We start from the raw sequence: 18,849 nt of genomic DNA, 5'->3' as shown, positions 1-18,849 counted from the left end.
CAGAGCAACCTAAGAGAAAAAAAAAAAAAAAAACAGGCCAGAAAACACAGTTGTTTTGTTCCGGCTTGCAACCTTGCCGGACAACAAGGCAATCTTTGCGTCCCGGGGGATTGAACGTTATGTACTAACGAAGGCTCGGTAATCCTGACTGCACAAAAGTTAGTCGCGTTAAGCCTCATCCCTGGTCGGGTGATCGGGGAGACGCGACGGCTGACAACCTACTCTCGGGTTGAGAGATTTATGAATTCTGTTTGGTCGATTTGCAAGGTTTAGGAACTTGAAATATGCAGGTGCCAGAGTTTAATTCGAACAAATTTATCAAAACAAATCCGTGAAAGCTATATAAATCTGGTTTATGCAGGTAAGTTTTGCTCACAGAATGCGTAATAAAGGGGTGTTAGCTGTGACGACACGTAAGATAATTTATTAAAAGTTTCCAAACCGCAGATAATAATCTAATTCTCCGCGTTTTCCCCAGCCAGCTTTGTGCCGGTTGCACATTTAATAACTTTAGCGCACCCTCCTCCCTACAGACGTGTTTTAAGTCTGTCTAAAGTTAACTGATCTAGTGGCTTTCGATGACCCTCAACCGGCTCCTCATTTTGGCCATATGTTCATTTTTCCAAACTAAAAACTAATTAAGAAATTTTAAAAATTATTCGACGTATTGTGACAGTTATTCCTCCGTATTATGCCCTTCTGGCCGTTAACTCGGCTGCATTAATTGCATTAGTGTAGCATTCACACTTTTAAAAAGCATGAATATTTTTAACGGAACACCCCCTTCAAATCCGAGAATTTTGTCCCTCCATCCTGCCTTTCGTTTTCTGCTAAATTTAGCGGGGAAATGACGGAATGCGACCTGACGTTCAGTGACCTAAACACCAATTTATTTTCCAAGCGAAATTTTGTGACGAAAAAGACATCACGTGTCCTGCACATGAATTTAGTTTCTCCGCTAAATGGAACTGGGAATCTACCGTCCCGTTCTCTATACGCCGATTCAGTTTATCCTGTAAATTTTCTAGGAAACTGATGTCAAGTGGCCTATAGACCCTACTTCATGTGGCGCAACTTAGTTTTTCTCTTCCCTCCCTGCCACCTTCGCCCTCCTTCACACTCCTTCTTATTCTTTCCCCTTCAAATCCCTGTCTGCTCCCTTCTGCCTCCACCCCTACATCACTTTGCTTTCCTCTCACACCCTCGCCCTCCCCTTTGTTCTTCTTCCGGTCACTCCCACCTCCCTCCGTCCTCCCTCCTCCGCCATTTTGTCCCATCGTTCTCTCCACCATCCCCATCTTCCTCTGCTTCTTTTCTCCTCCCTCCTCCTCCCTCTTCAACTTCATCGTCAACCCAATAATCCCATTAAGTGCTATTGTACTCTCGTCGCATTTCGCAGAATGTCTGATCCAAACGATTGAAACATCTAAATGTCTTCTAAATAAATATGACCGATCCCTCGTTATATGGCACCTTCCATGCATTACAGGAACTTTGAAATAAAGGTCACAGTCAAATTATTTAAAAGAATATAGAACCATTTAATATAAAAATAAAACTTTCCTACATAAACACGTTAGACGACTAACAATCCACAGTGATAAAACCATTCAATTTAAAAATAAATCTTTCCTACATAAACACGTTAGACGACTAACAATCCACAGTGATAAAACGGCTGTTTCAGTGTATCCTTAAGACACCGTGTGACTATTATTAGGGTAAAATAACTTATAATTTACAGATTTGGTCAGCACAGTAGTTTTATAAAAATAATACTAGTGATCAATCGAAATGAACAAATAAGTAAGCCTACATGACGCGATAAAAACAGTGGGAAGAACTACGCTGCCCTCATCAGAGCTGTAACTGTTTCCAAGAAACCTATAGGTATTCCATAGCCCAAAGTATTCTGCGATGGCAATCATTCTTCGTCTAGAAACACAGGTCACACCAAGGAACGATCTCACCAGGCCAAAAAAAAATTGCGTTTTCAGAGGGAAAATGACGCCGCGTTTTTGCAGCGCTTCGCTGCAGATTTCACTCAATGGAGGCCACATTCTGCCGGTTAAACGAAGACAAACCTCGTTCCGTCACTCAGCCCAGGGTCTTGGTAGAATGAGCCCACCTTGGTTGTGAAACGGAGGGTGAAATATAGTATAACATGCGTATAGAAATGGAGCTTTAAATGCCATCGGATTTAAAGCAAGTATAGTATATGTTTGAATTTATGACCGAGCTCAGTGGAAACTAACGATTCGAAGCAGCTAATCTAGCCGCGTCGAAGTTTCGTCGTCGTGGCACTTGCCTACTTTGGACGTTGACTAACACCGACTAATCCAATGGCGGAAAGAAATTCGATTTCGCGCATTTCTCTATGCTATATTGATTTAACCGGTGTTATAATACCTAAAAAAGAAGACGAACGCCGTAAAAACGGCACTCGTGGAGCTGTTTAATTGGTTTCATCAGCGCGTAGAGTCGGCTGCAGCAGAAAATTGAAACAGAGCGCAGCACCAGAAAGTGCGACCGGATATTTGCATAATATAATGCTCCAGCTCGGAAAAATACGCGAGAAAGAGGGCATCGCCCGCGGTTCGTATGCGAAGACAAAAGCAAGACGTGCGCGAAAAAGAACTTCGAAAGATAATGAAAAAAAGCAGAGAAAAAAAAATACAAGTGCCTAAGTGTAAAGCAGAGAGCTCACGAATGGCGGTCGGGTTCAAAGTGCGGCAGGTTAGATTGTTGACTGAGCACGTAACGGAGTGGAAATTTAAATTAGCGTTTTTTGTCCCTTGGCGCGCAGCGCATTACAATGTAAGCTGTTAACGTTTTCTCGGAGCTTATAACACGTAAGCGTTCACTGTTACTTCAACAACATTAAAAAAAAAGAAACTAAATATTTTCTTTTTATTTAGGTTAACTAGTAAACCACATAAAATCTTCAAGTTCATAAACCGTGGAGAGCGCATAACTTCCTTAATGCTTTAACGCATGCTTGGTCTTGCGAAACAGCCGTTTTTAGTTCATACTTTTTTTCGTGTCAGGCTCCGTGTGCGAAGGCTTCCACGGAGGCTAGACCGCAATTATTATTGAAACCAAAAAAATCTACCTTGAAATAGAATGTTTCTAGTTGGCCGTACCATGGTAAGTACAGGGGGAAGTGAAATATATGAGAAAGGAAAATATATCTACTTCATCCAATTGCCGTTTCGAACCCGTTCATGTTTTATGATTATACGAAGGTCCAAGTGCTGTCCTACGTTCCTTGAACAAACGTCCTTTATGCATTCGGCAGGACAAAGCTGGCGAAATATATATAATGGGACTTCCTTTGAAGTGCCTAGCCAATGTAATGAACGAGCTGTATCGTATCTGAAAGGGCGTGTCGTTTCAGCGGCAATAGGGCGTCCGCCTATTCTGCGACTTGGACCGCGTTGCCACTAGAGCATGATGCAGATTTCCTCATCCCATTTAACAAAGCACTGATGGTCACGACGAATTAGTGGTGTTCCGAGTTTGTTGTGGTGAATCGTGCCCTCGTGAAGGTCTGATGATCTGTTACAAGATAACCGTATGTGGGGGAGAAGGACCAGCCATGATTACCTTTGGCGTTCCTTAGAAAGCGGGGTTAACCCACTGCGGTGGCGCTGCGGTCGGCACTGCGATATGTGCAGGCTCTTCACCTCACGCGCATCTGGCTTCAGCACACGCGCAGTGTAAGAGCCTAGTATGGACAGGCTTTTTTTTTTTTCGTGAACTTTATCAAACTACTGGGGACATTCCTAAAAACGATTTCAGAGCAGGGAAAGTATGTACGCTACTCCTGAAGATTCCTGCACCTAGAAAATTAGGCGGTCGCTCATTGCATTGTGTTTCATACACGTTAAAAAAAATGTTTGTCGTAACCAGAAAGCAAGAGTTTGAGTATTCGCAGACCCTACGATGGAGCAAAAACTGAATAGACCTCAAGTTTCGATATAGTAAGTAAGCGACTGAAACATTTGAGGTAGGGAGCAAAGTGCGACAGACACGACCGCCGTTAAGCCAAAATATGAATGATCTTCAATCATTCCTCCCAAATAAACAAAAAAAAAGCACATAAATATGATATTTTTACCAGAAATCGGCTTATTTCATCCTGCAAGATACGCGAACCTAATATTTCATTTACATTTGCCAGTTGGAATATGTCACATGTCACTCTCTTTGTTAGGTCACCTGTGCTAACACACAGGTAAATTGAAATTGAAGTAGCTGGTACACATCGGAACCATTGAGATGTATAGCAAAGCTAGACATCAATGTACTCTGAATGTTCTAAACATTTCATAGCAAGTTCATGAAGCAACCAAGACTATGTGTTCTCGTGTTTCCCGTTCAAAGTGTTCTCATTCAACAGATTAGTTTAAAATTATTAGTTAGTGTTTACTGTAAAAACCAGTTAAAGGTTAAGTGCCTTGGTTAATTTCTTAACACTACATTAGGAGCTTACTACATAGATAAAGCACAGCATCAGGGAACAATTGTGTAATCGCTATTAATCTAGTCATTGACAGTTTAAGAAACAGAAGGCATTGCTTATTGTCCTAGCGCTTCTTGCTTGCCGATTGGCTGGCATATATTTTTATTGAATCCTTTTTGTAATTAGATGCTTGAAACTAGCTACACCCTGCTTTTCTCAAGTCCTCTGTTGCTGGAGCTTGAACACTCGACTATTTGCAAACCCTCTGGGGCACTGCAACTACGTCACCACCTGATACTTAAGGAATCGTCCCAAACACCGCCACCACAACCATCATCATCATCATCATCATCGTAAACAGACAAAAAAACTTGGCAGCAACTCAATAAGTATTTTTAAAGCATAGTGGATGTCATCGCAATAACGCGTAAACGTCATTATTTGACGATTTTTCAAGATAACGAAGTATCTTAACACAGACGCAGTCGACCCTGCATGGGCATCTTAAGAAAAAAACGCCAGCAGACACGTTATGGAACCAGATTAGAAGAGCGAGCAAAGAGAATGCTGTAAGTGCTGCGCCACGCCACCATAGGTTGAGTCATTTTCGAACACGAGCGCGTCTAAAAAGAGCGAAGCCTATATCGCTAATGGCATGGTGAACTTTGTTTTCTAGCCAGGAACAAAAGAGCGTTTTATGTAAGACTAGCAGCGCTGAATAATGCCCCGTGCGCGGCAAAGCTTGTAGCGCGCACGGCTACGACACGAATCTACGGGGCTCAAACCCCACAGTTTTACTTGTCTCGCTTACCGATCGTTACCCCTCTGAAAAGTTCGAGTGAATTCTCGACTGTAATCGTGTGTTTTGGCTTTAGCCATTCCAGGACGTACACCGTGTATAAGAGCAATGTTAACGCGCTGCTTGGACACAGACGCCCTTCCGTCGCACGATGCGTGATACTTTTCTTTTCAAGTTTGAAGGCACAAGTTTGCCTCTGTAAATATTCATTTTTAGTTTAATAATCAGTTTCCATTTCCTATGCTTGACAATACCAACAAAACGGCCGTATAATAGGTTTATTTGAAAACAACTTTGTAATGGCTTATTAGAAGTAGCAATAACCCCCCCCCTCCCCCACCTGGGACGCTTTAATGAAATATTCGAGTTAAAAATTAACAAAAAAACATCTTAGGCCAGGCGTATCACGTTTCGTTTTGTTTTTATTCGAAATTGAAAAGAACGGGTAACAATGCTCCCTGTGTGTGAAAGTAAAAAGAAATACTGACTGAAAGTAGGCATTCATGTTCGTGAACAATCGCAGGATAACGACAAGAATGTCTCCTTTGTTCATTTACTTTCTTTAAGTACGTTCATCGAACAACACACGTTTTAATTCTTTGATTTCAGCTACATGTTGTTTGTTTACCAAAATTAGAAGGAAACTCTAAAAACTCAAAAATAAACAAAGCAAGCATTCGTTTAAAATTGTTGTTTTTTTTTAACAAAAGGAAAAAAAAAAGCACATACACAGCAAAAAGCAAAATAAGTACCAAAGTTTTCATTCATCTCAAAAGCTTTTTTTTTTTTTTTTCTGTTAATGGAAATAATAACAGCTCTTTCTGGGAGTAGATGAAAAGCCACTCATCAGGTACACGTAAAAGGGATTTTTACGGACAGCGTAACGGCGACACAGGAAAACGTGCGTTAGCTACAATACGAGTAATGAGTTCGTGGAGTAAGATGAGGATTCATCAAGCGCTTGCCGTTTTTCCAAAACAAAACTATGCGTTGGGGAATTCGCGCCTTTGCCCATGGTGTAGCGACGACGGTCTAAGAATGGACAACCACTCAATCTCTGTGGTAAAGCGCCTCCGAACGCTTTGTTGTCTGTGAAATATATGTTCGAGGATTCAGTCGGGTGCGTTCTCGCGGCATCCTAATTTTAAGTTGTAGGAACGTTTATTTTTTTGGGTGTTATGTACTACTGACCTAAAAAAATGACAGATGTTGAAAACCTGAAGTTCAAGAATATAACCGAACTGATGCGAATTAGTGGAATACGACACAACAAAGCGGAGAAGACATTGACACTTAATGCTTGAAAGAAAATCCAAGATGAAGAGTCTTCTAGAAGGAAGTATGTCGCAGAAGAAAACACAACTGGCATGACTCACACCTGTTTTAATATATCGCAACTTACTTTTTGCCTACTACGCAACTTTGTTATACGTTGTTTAAAAAACTAACGACCCTTTGCCGTGTGCCTGTCTCAGGTGTTGCAGGATAAAATTATAGGGACGTTGAAATAAAACAAAAAAACAAGCTTTTCTGAAAGGTCATAAATGGGACATGTATTAAAAAAATATCCACTAAAAAACTTTTTTTTGCAAGATTTACGCCGTTAGAAACTATTTAGGTGGAGGTCACGGCCAATTCTATGCCAAGCGCACAGATCATTAGCCCCGCCCAGTACTACTGGATTGACCTGGCTGCTCGGCCAAACATGAGCGGAAGCCTATTGTCTCCCGTTCATTACATCCGGTGCGTCTAGTTTGGAAGTCTGACACCACCTGCTAGTCGTGCGAGCTGACGCGCAGCAGCCTCTGGCATCGTCTTCTATTCCACCACCATATATAGTCGTCTGCAATGCCCAGACGCGGACATGGATGCTGCGCGTCCGCGACTGTTTTCGTCTTCGTCCGTGTGCTATTGCGCCCTCATCTAAGAAACTTCTGCAACACTTGCAAGACGCGATCACAAAATCGGCATTCTGGTGTTTCATCATGCACAAGCCAGGGTCCCATACAAGCGTCTGTCAGAGTCTGTCAATGTGCGGTAAGAAGCAACCAAAATGACTAAAAGTTCTCTTCTGGGTTGTATTTTTTCGTATGGCCTCCGCGGTGAAGGTGGATGAGTACCATGGCGTACAATTGAAACACGACCTGAAAATATTCGCATTGGCAAGCCAGGTGCACTTAAATACTTGGAAGATACTTCCCTTCCGAAGCGAAATGATGGGAACAAACCTGGACAAACTTCGTACGAGCAAAACGCCCCGCGGCTTCCAGCGAAATCTCTTGCGAATTATTACCTCTGTAGGCATCTTCTCGGGTATCGAAACCATGGTTCCAATAACAACGGTCGCACAATGTACAATGCAGTGGGACCGCTTTTAAGGGAAACTACATCTTTATTCAACATCAACACTTGCAAAGGAACAAATCAAAGCCAGATCAAGCATTCTAGTTGTAGTGGTACGGTAGGCTTAGGACAGTCCCGCCACCGTTGCCCGCCACGAACAGCGCTTCCAAAGGCGCGTACTTGCGACAGTTTGCTGCCAACTAGGTCGGTTGAGCAGATCTTCCTCTAAACACCTCGGTGAACGCTGAACGACAACTCCCACTCATAGAAGGAAACGTGCTCAACAAGAAGGCTCGATGAGTACGCCACAAACACTGGCAGACCTGTTTGTCATAATTTGAAACCGAAGCGGAAAGGCAATCTCAGGATATTTTTGACAACAATAATGACTCTATTTAGATGACTTGTTTCTAAGACATAAACATATTGTTGATTAAAATGATTTTATAGTACGATGAACCAATTTTACATCAAACATTTCACAGGTCAATCATCTCTCCAACCAATGATAGCCGAGAAAAGGCATTTCGTTTCGCAAGCACCGGGTTGGGCCAAGTGTAACCCTTCTCACCTCTAAATTACGTGTAATGGCCCAAGTATTGCTCGTATAGATATTAAAATGAACTCTAGAAGCTCAACTGGCGCAAGTGTCTTTGCGACTTTAGTGACGCAAATTGAAGCAGGCAGCAACCGGCCTACTTTCGCGGTGCCACTGTGCATTCCTATGGGAAGATGCGCGAACATTTTCTTTCTTTTCCGGCAAATAACATGGAAGACTTTAGGTCATACCGAATAGTAAGAAATTTGAGTAATATTGTAAGAGTGTAAATACTTTAGTTAGGGCAGTTTTCTTCATCAGTGAACGACGTTTCACTTCGCTATATTTCAGTCCCAAACATGCGTTCCGCAGCAGGTGTGCAAAAACACGCCATGATTTCAAGCAAAATTACAGTCGAAAAGAAAGTCGATTGTGTTCGAGGTTCACCAGCATTCCGGTGATGCTTCTATATTACTGATATGCCTATTCTGTCATTATATGAAAATGACCCAGTCGTGCATGTTTTTGCTTTTATCGGGCTTTTATGCTTTTATCGGGCACCTGTTCTAAAATATTTTGAGCGTGCTGGTGATGTTTCCAGCATAGAACATGCATCTTCGCACACAGCAGAAAAAATAAAGCAGTAATTATTTAAGATCGGAATATAATACGTGGCCTTTAATTAATTTTGATCGTACATCCATAGTTAGTGATCTTGTAACTGCGTAGTTCTTGCCGTCTTCCTTGGTTTTCAGATGTCCTTTGTTCGTTTGGCACGTATATCCTTCATGCTGAAAAGCGCCGACGACGTGCTCGTGCTAACAGTGTCCGAGAGTGCACAAAATTGCACGTACGAAGCCGTTTTAGCGCCCTTTTTCATGCTATGAATTCGAAGAAAGAAATGAAAAAAACGCCGTATATGAATAATTATTTTGTCTGTCTGACAGAGGAATGCTCCAAGCTACGTAGTACGTAAGAATTATTCGCGATATTTGCTCTTATGATCAATGGCAGGGAGAAAATGCACTCACTTTTTGAAATAGAAATGCATTGCCGGAACTCAATTTTTCACTGGTCGCTGTCTGCATCACTTAGATCGGCACACTAGCGTCCGTTGAACATCTAGCGTACATTATATTAATTTCATGGTTTTGCTACCCAATTTTAAAGTTAAAGTCCAAACTAAAGGAAATACAAACGGTTCTCCTAGCCTCTTACATTTTTTTTTAAATTTTAGTCTCTCTTTATGTAAACCAAAGACGAATAATTATTAATGCGGCTGCAATATAATAAATAAAAGCAAATCTAATTAAAACAACCATGAATTCAGCGGTGGTAGGAGAATCTTAAAGTTCATACATGAGAGTCCCGAAGTAGCAATTTCGCGAAGCAGTTCAGCTGCGTTGTAAACCATTCACAGCCCCTGCTAGGATTCCGTTAGATTCGTTTCCAACCTCACAATTACTCTAATATTTATTTATTTCCCTCATCGTCAATACGGTTTTATTTAATTTGTTTACTTAGTTCTTTTTGTCTTTATTCACTTTCTCACTTTAATTAAGTAAAAACCTTTTACAGTGCCGGCTGCCAGTGACCCGTTCCCCGGTTTCTCAACGGCGTGAGCGTAAGCGAAAAGTCCCCCGAAAAACTTAAGGGGGAAATTAATGTCACGTGACCTGACGTAACGGGACCTACAGAAAAATTCATATTCTCCGCTAAATTTAGCAGACAAATGAACGTCACCTGACCTATGCAACAATTAAGTTACCCCGCTAAATCTGGGGAAAAAATTGATCTCACGAAACCAGACGTCACGGGACAGAACAAGTCAGGTTCCCCCCTAAATTGAGCGCAATAAATTACGTCACATGACCTAGGCACCTATTCGGTTTCCCCGCTAAATTTTGAAAGAAAGTTAATTCCACGTCACCTTGCGTCTCGGGACATAAAGAAAAACTCATGTTCCCCGCTAACTTTTGCAGAGATTTTACGCCAAGGTACCTATGTACCAGTCAAGTTTCGCCGGTAATTTTAGCAGGCAAATTGGCGTCAGGTGATTTATGCACCAATTCAGTTCCCCCGCGAAATTTGTGGAAAAATTATTTTCACATAACTTGAGGTCACGGGACAGACAAATTCAGGTTCTCTGGCAAATTAAGAGCAACAAATTACGTCACGTGACCAATGCAGAAATTCAGTTCCTCCGTTAATTTTGGAGCGAAAGTTTAGTCCAAGTTACCTGACCTCATGGGACATACAGAGGAATTCACGTTCCCCGCTAACTTTAGCGAAAAATGTACATCAATTGACTTATGCACCAGCTCAATTTCCCCGTTAATTTTAGAGGGGAAATTGACGTCCCGTGACTTATGCGACAATTCAGTTTCCCCGCTAAATTTGGAGTGAAATTGTAAAGTAACATGACGTCACGAGCCAGAAAAATTCGGGTTCCATGCTAAATTCAGCGCAAAAAATTACGTCACGTCTTCTATCCAGCATTTCAGTTTCTCCGCCAAAATTTGAGGAAAAAATGGATTTCAGGCGACCTGACGTCACGGGGCGTACAGAAAAATTAAGGTTTCCAGCTAACTTTAGCGAAAAATGTACGTCAAGTGGCCTATGTACCAGTTCAGTTTACCCCGTAAATTCAAAAGGGGGAATTCACGTCCCGTGACCCATGCACCAATTCAATTCCCTCGCTAAATTTCGCGGGAAAATTAATGTCACGGGACATGATAAATTCAGGTTCCCCTCTAATTTTAGCGTAACAAATAACCTCACGGGACCTAAGCATATTAATTTTTTCCGGCTAAACTTGGCGGGCAAACACATTACGTTCCTAAATTTATTTATTTATCAACAACGTATCGACGCTAAATTATCACTACGTCTTTCAACATCAGATCACCGTATGATGCACGATCGTGGCAACGTCTATGGATCCTCATCGTTATATCCTCAAAGAAGCAGGACACCTACCGGTATCTAAACGCATCACGTCGGGTGATTGTCGCGCAATATTTTCGAGCGCAATATTGAGTTGATTTCACAACAATGTGGGCTTACTTTCTCAACAACTCTCGATTTTACGGGTCTTGCAGTGTCTCACCTAATCTGTATATACTGGTGCACTGTTATTACGCATGACGTTGCTAGGCATCTATGCATCATACTTTTATGCCACATGCATCAGAGTCTGATGCACCTTTGTAAATGTTTTCTGCAGCAGGCATTGATGATATCACTGCCAAGTTCTGAAGAAAAAGCACTTGAATGTATTCTGGTTTTGCGTGATATAGATCATATTCTCAGCGGTTTGAACAAGCAGTATTAGCAAGAAATTGGAAGGCGCGTAAGTTGATTTTTGTTCACAAGTTTGGTGAATAAAATAATCTTTCTAACTTCCGTTCCATCTGCTTAACCAGAACTCTATACACAATCCATGAGTGCGGAGTATGCAATACAGCGGTATTACATTTTTAATGCAGATCATTTTTATCCTGATTTTTAGAGGTTCAATTCATAATAAACCAAATTTTATTCATTTAAAAAAAATTGATGACACGTATTCGACACGCGTTGTAGAGTCGATTGCATATTTTAAATTTCGGAAAAGTTGGAAAAATTCCTCCCGTCTTTCATCGTTATAAACTTTGTAATTTGAATATTGCTTCGAAAGTTCTGGTTTCAATAAAACCCTTTTTGAATGAACGTCTTAAGCATAGATTGCACATCACATTCTGCATTAAACTGGGCAAATATTTAAGCAAACCAGACCTTTTGAATAATCCTGCAGACTTATGGCAAATGAGCAATAATTCCTGCAATGTGTAAACAACACCAGCGCATCAAAATTTCAGAACATCACTTGAAGGTGGAGAAGTCAAGACGACCTTTCGCGAGCACATCCCCTGAACGTTTTTGTCGGAATTAAAGATCTTTTGAACGAGGATCGTCGGGGGACCATTCAGGAAATTGTTAAGATTATGACTCTCTTTGTTTTAATGTCTCAAGGGTTGCTACTTTGAAATGGTGGACGAGATCCAGCGCGCATCGCAGAAGGAGCTTGACCTGCTTCAAGAAGAGGCCATTTTAGAGCCGACAAAAGCGGTTTGAGCGATACATCGCTACTCACAAAGATAACTTCGTGCGAGACAGGGTTTAAACATGAGTACGGTAAGTACTTTGTTGCGTTTAAGGCTTGAATCAAAACGTTTTGATCGCATTTCGTATTAATGATCTTCCTATCTTTGTGTAAACTTGCATCACCTTTCAGATGACAACTATGTTATTCACAATGACAGCTTTAGCGATTGCTACATCTGTGGTTTCTATACCGAGAATAAGATTGTTTCCCAATGGTGCGAATGACTGGCCTGTGTAACTTAAGATCTCTAAATACAAATTCACGAGGGTCTTTCGTCAAAAATACGTCTTGTCCGTCCTACTTCACGATCGGCTATTTCTTCCATCTATACATATTTCGGTGTTCGCATAACCAATGATCGCTCCTAGGATATATATATATATATATAGACAGTGTCACTATAGTCACCGACAGAGTGAGAACGGCAGGGCGTGTATTTTGAAAGCATGGTCTCCAACACCCGCCTTATGCCTTACTGTATGCTTTGGCTACGCGCGCGCACTCTAGAGGCGCACGATACGCTGAGGCGTCGTCGGAGGTAGAAAGCTCTCGCTGGAGGACAACTGAAGCTCGTCCATTCCGTTTCCACCTTGTCAGTGACTATAGCAGCCCAAATCTATTATTGGGTTGTATCCCCCATGCCCCCCCCCCCCCCCCCGGCCCCCAAATACATTTTTACTTTTCACCGTTTTATTCCAAATTATTCTTTATAAAAATATTATTTCGTACTGTACCTGAATATGCCGCTTCAGTCTGTTACCCTCGTGACACACATTCCTCTGAAGTACAATCCAGTTAAAGTCGCTTTGCTCGTTTTATACCTGCTGACTACAATCCCACAATTGGCATAACATTTATGAAAACATCCCTGCTCGTGCCTCAACTATCCCCTCGTCGGAATCTATTTTATCTGTGATTCTTGATAAAATTCCTTACATAACACTTCGCCAAAAGCCATTTTCAGAACCATCTTACATATGACCACACGTCTCGCGTTGTAGTACATCCGTCTTGACCCCAAATTTCCATTAATTAGTATTGTGTTCCTGCAGCCATAGTCGAAATTACTGATTCTGCTAACTATGAAATTGCACTTACTTGGAATACATTTTAGCGTTTAAAAACAAAGGCAAAAATACGAGAATAAGACACCACAGTGCGCTATAAGCAACTGCTTTTATTACATGAAACCACACTTATATACCATCCGTGTTTCTGATATCGCCCCATCACTCGCCAACCCGATGTCAGGCCGCGTCATTGAGGAAGACACGTTCCTTCTCAAGAAGACCAATTGAGGCCACGCTGAAGCATGCAGTTGTTTCCTTGTGCCTCGCCAGCTCACAGTTTTTTCCTTGCGCCTCGCAAGAATCTTGCACTCGGAAAACAACTTGCAATCTTGCATTCGGAGAACAGTGATGGGGCGATATCAGAAACACGGATGGTAGAGAAGTGTCGTTTCATGTTTTAAAATCAGTTGTTAGTAGCGCACTCTGGTGTCTGATACTCGTATTTCAGTCTTTGTTTTTGAGCGCTAAAATGTATTCTAAGTTCCAAAACCAACTAGCCCAACAACCTACTCTACTGCCGTTACTTATCTGCTAAATTATGTTTGGCCCTAATTATGCATATTTTTATTGTTGTACGTATTGCACAGTACCCCAATTTACCTGCAATGGCCACAAAACCGAAAAAGACTAATTCATTACATTTTGGTTATACTTTCTTTTGTTCTTTCTCCTTCAGTCCGTACAGTCCGACTTTCGCATTTCAGGCACTGCGGTCGCGAACAGGTTCGTTTAGTACTCGCAGCCGTCTGGTCGTCGTCTTATCCGTGTGGATGCGCTATGGAGAAAGACGATTCTCAGACGTATGGTCACTTAATCAATCTGTTCACGGATGAGTCCGTCGTTCCAATTGGCCATAACAAATTCCATTCAAACAATATCTGCGCTCGCTGAAATTGGACCACTGCCATCTGGTTCTTATACAAGTAAATTTTCCCTTTAACTTTATATTTCACTTGTTAGAAGTTAAAACGGAGCCCGTAATTCAATTTATCTGCACCGCCCAACGGGCGATGCTTGAAGACATGCACGGGCTAATTCAATAAAGGCGCTTTAAACACCTCGACTTCCGACCGAGCCCGCGCTTCGCCCAGCAGTCGGCGGCTTTCGCCTTTCGTTTAGGAAGTCTTTATTTCCGCCGTGCAGGCATAAAGCGAACCAACAAGAGCCCAAAGTTTCTAAAAAAAAAACTTTCTCTCCTTCTGTTCCTTTTATAACTATTTTTTTTTCTTTTTTTGAATTCGTCTATTTGAAGAAGATCAAACAATGGCGAAGAAGAAAAAACTTGGTCATATTTTTGCTTGCCGATAAATTGCCCCATTCTTTCAAAAATTTACCTCCTATTGAGCAAATAAAGCTAACCAGCCCTGCGTATTTGTCAAGCACAATGCCGAATTTATTTACACCTAGCTTCACCCATAATATGTCATCGAAGTTCTCATGCCATACTTTAATGACTGATTTTATTTTGCACCGAGATATTTATGCTCTACTTCAAAAATTAACCAGGTGTGATATTTTTTTCTTCTGCATAAAAACTGTTTTGAATAAAACTTTAGCTTTGCGATTCACGAGAGCGATCAGGTTTAGTTTACGCATTATGGTTATTAGAAACAAAATAGTGAGAATCATCGTTTTTTTTTAACTCAATCGGAGATTTGCTTTTCGAAAAATATAATATGAATTATCAAATAAAAAAAGATAAAATGATTCAGTGTTTGTGGTACGAAGGTCCCCTACATTCGAGCCACCTAGCACGTTATTATATATATATATATATATATATATATATATATATATATATATATATATAGTGGGAATAAAAGCAGAATATGTATCTGAAAAAAAAAAGAAGCCACTCATGGAGTAAAGTGAGTGGTTGGGTTAGACATCTAATATTGCAGCTGGTTCACTCTTTGGAGCGGCAGTTCGGCCTGTGAAGTGCTAGAGCTAACCTTATGGTTCCCCCCAATAAGGCAGACAATCTCGACATTTCAAAATATAAAATAAAATATATTTCCGACATTAGTGGATATGACATCACAGAATCCTTGATGGTTGTCAGCCTTTAAAATCGCCCAGCAACCGTATTCATTAAGTAGTAAATTTTAATTGTCCATGCAGTTCAACTGCAAGCAGAGTACAGATGCGGACAAAACTTAGAGGATAGAGTTGTCGAGAGACATTTTGGAACCCTTAGGCTGACAGGAGATATTTTATGAGCTTGCTAACTTGTTAAACGGTTATCTTATTAACTCGTTCAGTTAAGGGCTAAGTCTGTTAGCGAATTTCGTTTAGAAACGTAGCAATATATCCGTTTCCGTTTTGCCATACTTTAATTCCATAAGTGTTCGTGTTAACTAGTTCCAGACAAAATTCGTCGCGTGAGAGATATATATTATTTTAGTGAGATCCTGTCACGACTCATTTGTTATTGCTTTTTAAACAGATTAGCACCCCAGAGACCAAACGACAAAGCAAGACGTTCCTTAAAATTCCTTCCTTACTACGTGAGACCCTTGCCTATTATATCTTGATTTCTTTGTTTGCTTTGAACATATTCGAGTTTTATCATTCCCATAGAAAGGCCCCAATCTCCGTGCAGTATAAATTCCAAGACAAACGTCAAGAAAATCTCCTGCGTAAAATATATCGCAACGCCACTAGAAAAAAAGAAAAGAAAGAAAAACAGCGCAAGGCCGGAGCAATTTTGACATCGCCCACACTGTCCGATAACTGAAACGATTTGGGCTTTCCGTGGGGCAGTTTTTGGAACGCTTATCATCTTCGTTCGGCGTCAACCCCTATTCACTCCCTCTTTTTCTTTTTCTGGTTCGATCGGCTCTGTAAGCAAGTTCACCGGACTTTTTTTTTTGTGTGTGATTTAGAACCAGAGAAACACAAATATTTAGCCAAAATAAAGGCAAAATATCCGGCAGCACACAGGACTGGAAGCGAGGGTCGACAGCTACGCAGCAAACAACCTAACGGCCTGGCGCTCGCCGTTTATTTGCGAGATTTGTTTGTTTCACTCGACGACACAAAACGCCGAGAATTGTAGAGCGACCGACCGAGCTGCCGGGTCAATTTTCAGGACGTGTCACTGTCGGATCATTGAACCTAAAGTTGTTTTTTGAGCGCGTCACATTTTGTGTACACAATTCACATTACAAGTTTTATATCGCTGAGTTTGCTTCTCCGACCTGCGGAACACTTCTTCGGTGTACCACTGTGAAATATTTATTTTTGAAACGAAAGTGACGGCTGGCCCTTCCCAAAATTATCTGAATTTTTATAACATGTTTGATTTTTTTTTCCAATGTTCTTTTTCCTTCTTCTTTTTTTTAAAATTTTGTCGAAGGGTTAGACCCGCCGTCGACGCAACGTGACGAGAATGTTGGAAGACTTTCCGGTTGATTCCAGATTGGCTTCCTCTGTCTTTCAAGACACTGGCAATCAGCGATAGGGGTGGACCGCGGTGAGCTTCAAAATGCAGACGGGGGTCGCATGTCACGTTTTGATTCCACCAAGTTCGATAAACTGAGCCGCGAAGGCTGCTGGGCTCAACACGGATTTTTTTTTTTTGCTATCCTCGTAAAGTTTGCGTGAGGCTCAGCGCGGAACTCTACCAGGCTCTTGTGTGTGCATTAAGACTCCCATATAATGCTATACCAGAGGTTACAAGGGATAGCATTTTGCGCTTTTGTTGAAATAAATCTATGCAATATTCCTTAACACCGCGTAAAGCGATCTTGGATAGCCGCTAGGGTAGGACGACTATCAAGACCAGATTTATCTTTCCACATACGCATGCAAAATGTAGGTATTACTCTAGAACCTTGGGGAACGTGTTTCAGACACGTTGAATGTTTAAAATGAAAGTAAACGTTGAAAGTGAACTTTGCGATATTCGTTCCGTCTTAACAATCCGAATATGTTGTCAGCTAGAATAGCGTTCTTCAGAAGGGAATTTTTTTCTACCGAATTCAATATCAATTTGAATGTACCCTCACCAAGGAAATATTAGTTTAAAGACTTTCCGCCCCAATCTGTATTGGTTCTTTCATCCGTTTTGCGCGAAGCAGACATTTACTCAATATTTTAGAAAACGTACTGTCACAGCGAAGGGGCACATAACATGTTAACGAATACTTAAAACATCATCCGCATTTCTGAATGTCCTGTCAAAAGTAGGAAGAGAAAAATTCCATACGCAGTTATTTTCCAAATTTTTACAAGCCACTATTGACACTAGAGCTTTGACTATCAAAACACACATCCAATGGAATAAACTCATGAGTAGGAAATTTATAAAAAAAACATCTTTGCTTCATCTGCTAAAAACTACGTTGGCTAAGGGAATCCTTTACTGGGGTTGTTTTCCTTTTTTGCTGTTTCTTTTTATGTACAATCGATGTATACTTTGAAAAACGATTTTTCTCAAAGATGTCGGTCATGCGCCTGCCAGGTTGGCTTTTCCTGTACACGTTTCATGACGAGAGGCCACATAGATTTTCCTGGACGAACCCAACTTTTGTTTTCGTTTATCAAAATCTCATTGAATCGCGTTTTAAAATTAGCAGGATCTGCTTAAAGAAACGGCACTTACCCACGAACTCATAGATGTGACTTTAACTGAAGCCGAACTTCGACTTGCTCAAGTCCGCCTCAACAGCAAGTTTGACTTGAAAACGCCCATGCTGGGTTTTATGTTTCACAGACGATCCCGTGAACTTCCTTCGTCAAGTTCCGTTCAAGTCGCGAGCGGCCGCGGCCCTCCCCGCCTGGGTGCGAGAGTAGGCTGCAGTTTTTCTGGTAAAAGTTCTTTCAGAGTTTAAAATAATGAACTTGTCTAAATTTTCTTTATAGCATGTGTTTACCAAACATAAATCGTGGGAGATGGTGATGGGAAGTTTAATTATTTTAGCTATTGTACGTGTGTTCTGGACAGAATGGTGATTTTGTCTAGCAACATACCGAATAGCCGCTAAGCACTCTCTTCGCTCGTCCGGACGCTCCATCCTTCCCTTCTGTGCAAGTTTTCTTCTGCTAAACTTTTGAGATTCCCCCAACCCTTGAACACCAGTAAAATGGCCACTAAAAAAAAAAAAAAAAAAAAAAGAAACAATCGTTGCGCTTCACCGCTGATGAAAGATTTATTCTATCAGGGCTGGTCGGCGAGCATAAAACGATCATTGAATGCAAAAAGACAGACTTCATATCTTCGAACCTCAAAAACGAGACCTGGGAACAACTCTGCAATGAGTATAACTGCTTACCGGGTGTTAGTCCACAGTACTATAAGCAGCCCAGGAGGTGTTGGGAGAACCTCAAACATAAAAGTGGAAGAAGGAGCGCTCGGACGAGAAGCGCAAGACCCACAAGACAGGTGAGGGTTCCGTCCCTACTCGTCCATGTTGCTCGGAGTGATCGATCTACTCTAGCATTTGCGATTGGCGAAAGGTCATATTGGGAAACCTTTTCGCGCTT

This window comes from Ixodes scapularis, unplaced genomic scaffold (genome assembly GCF_016920785.2).
Source record: "Ixodes scapularis isolate PalLabHiFi unplaced genomic scaffold, ASM1692078v2 PGA_scaffold7__128_contigs__length_106722199, whole genome shotgun sequence".
Classification (NCBI taxonomy): Eukaryota; Metazoa; Arthropoda; class Arachnida; order Ixodida; family Ixodidae; genus Ixodes; species Ixodes scapularis.
This window is presented reverse-complemented; position numbering follows the sequence as displayed.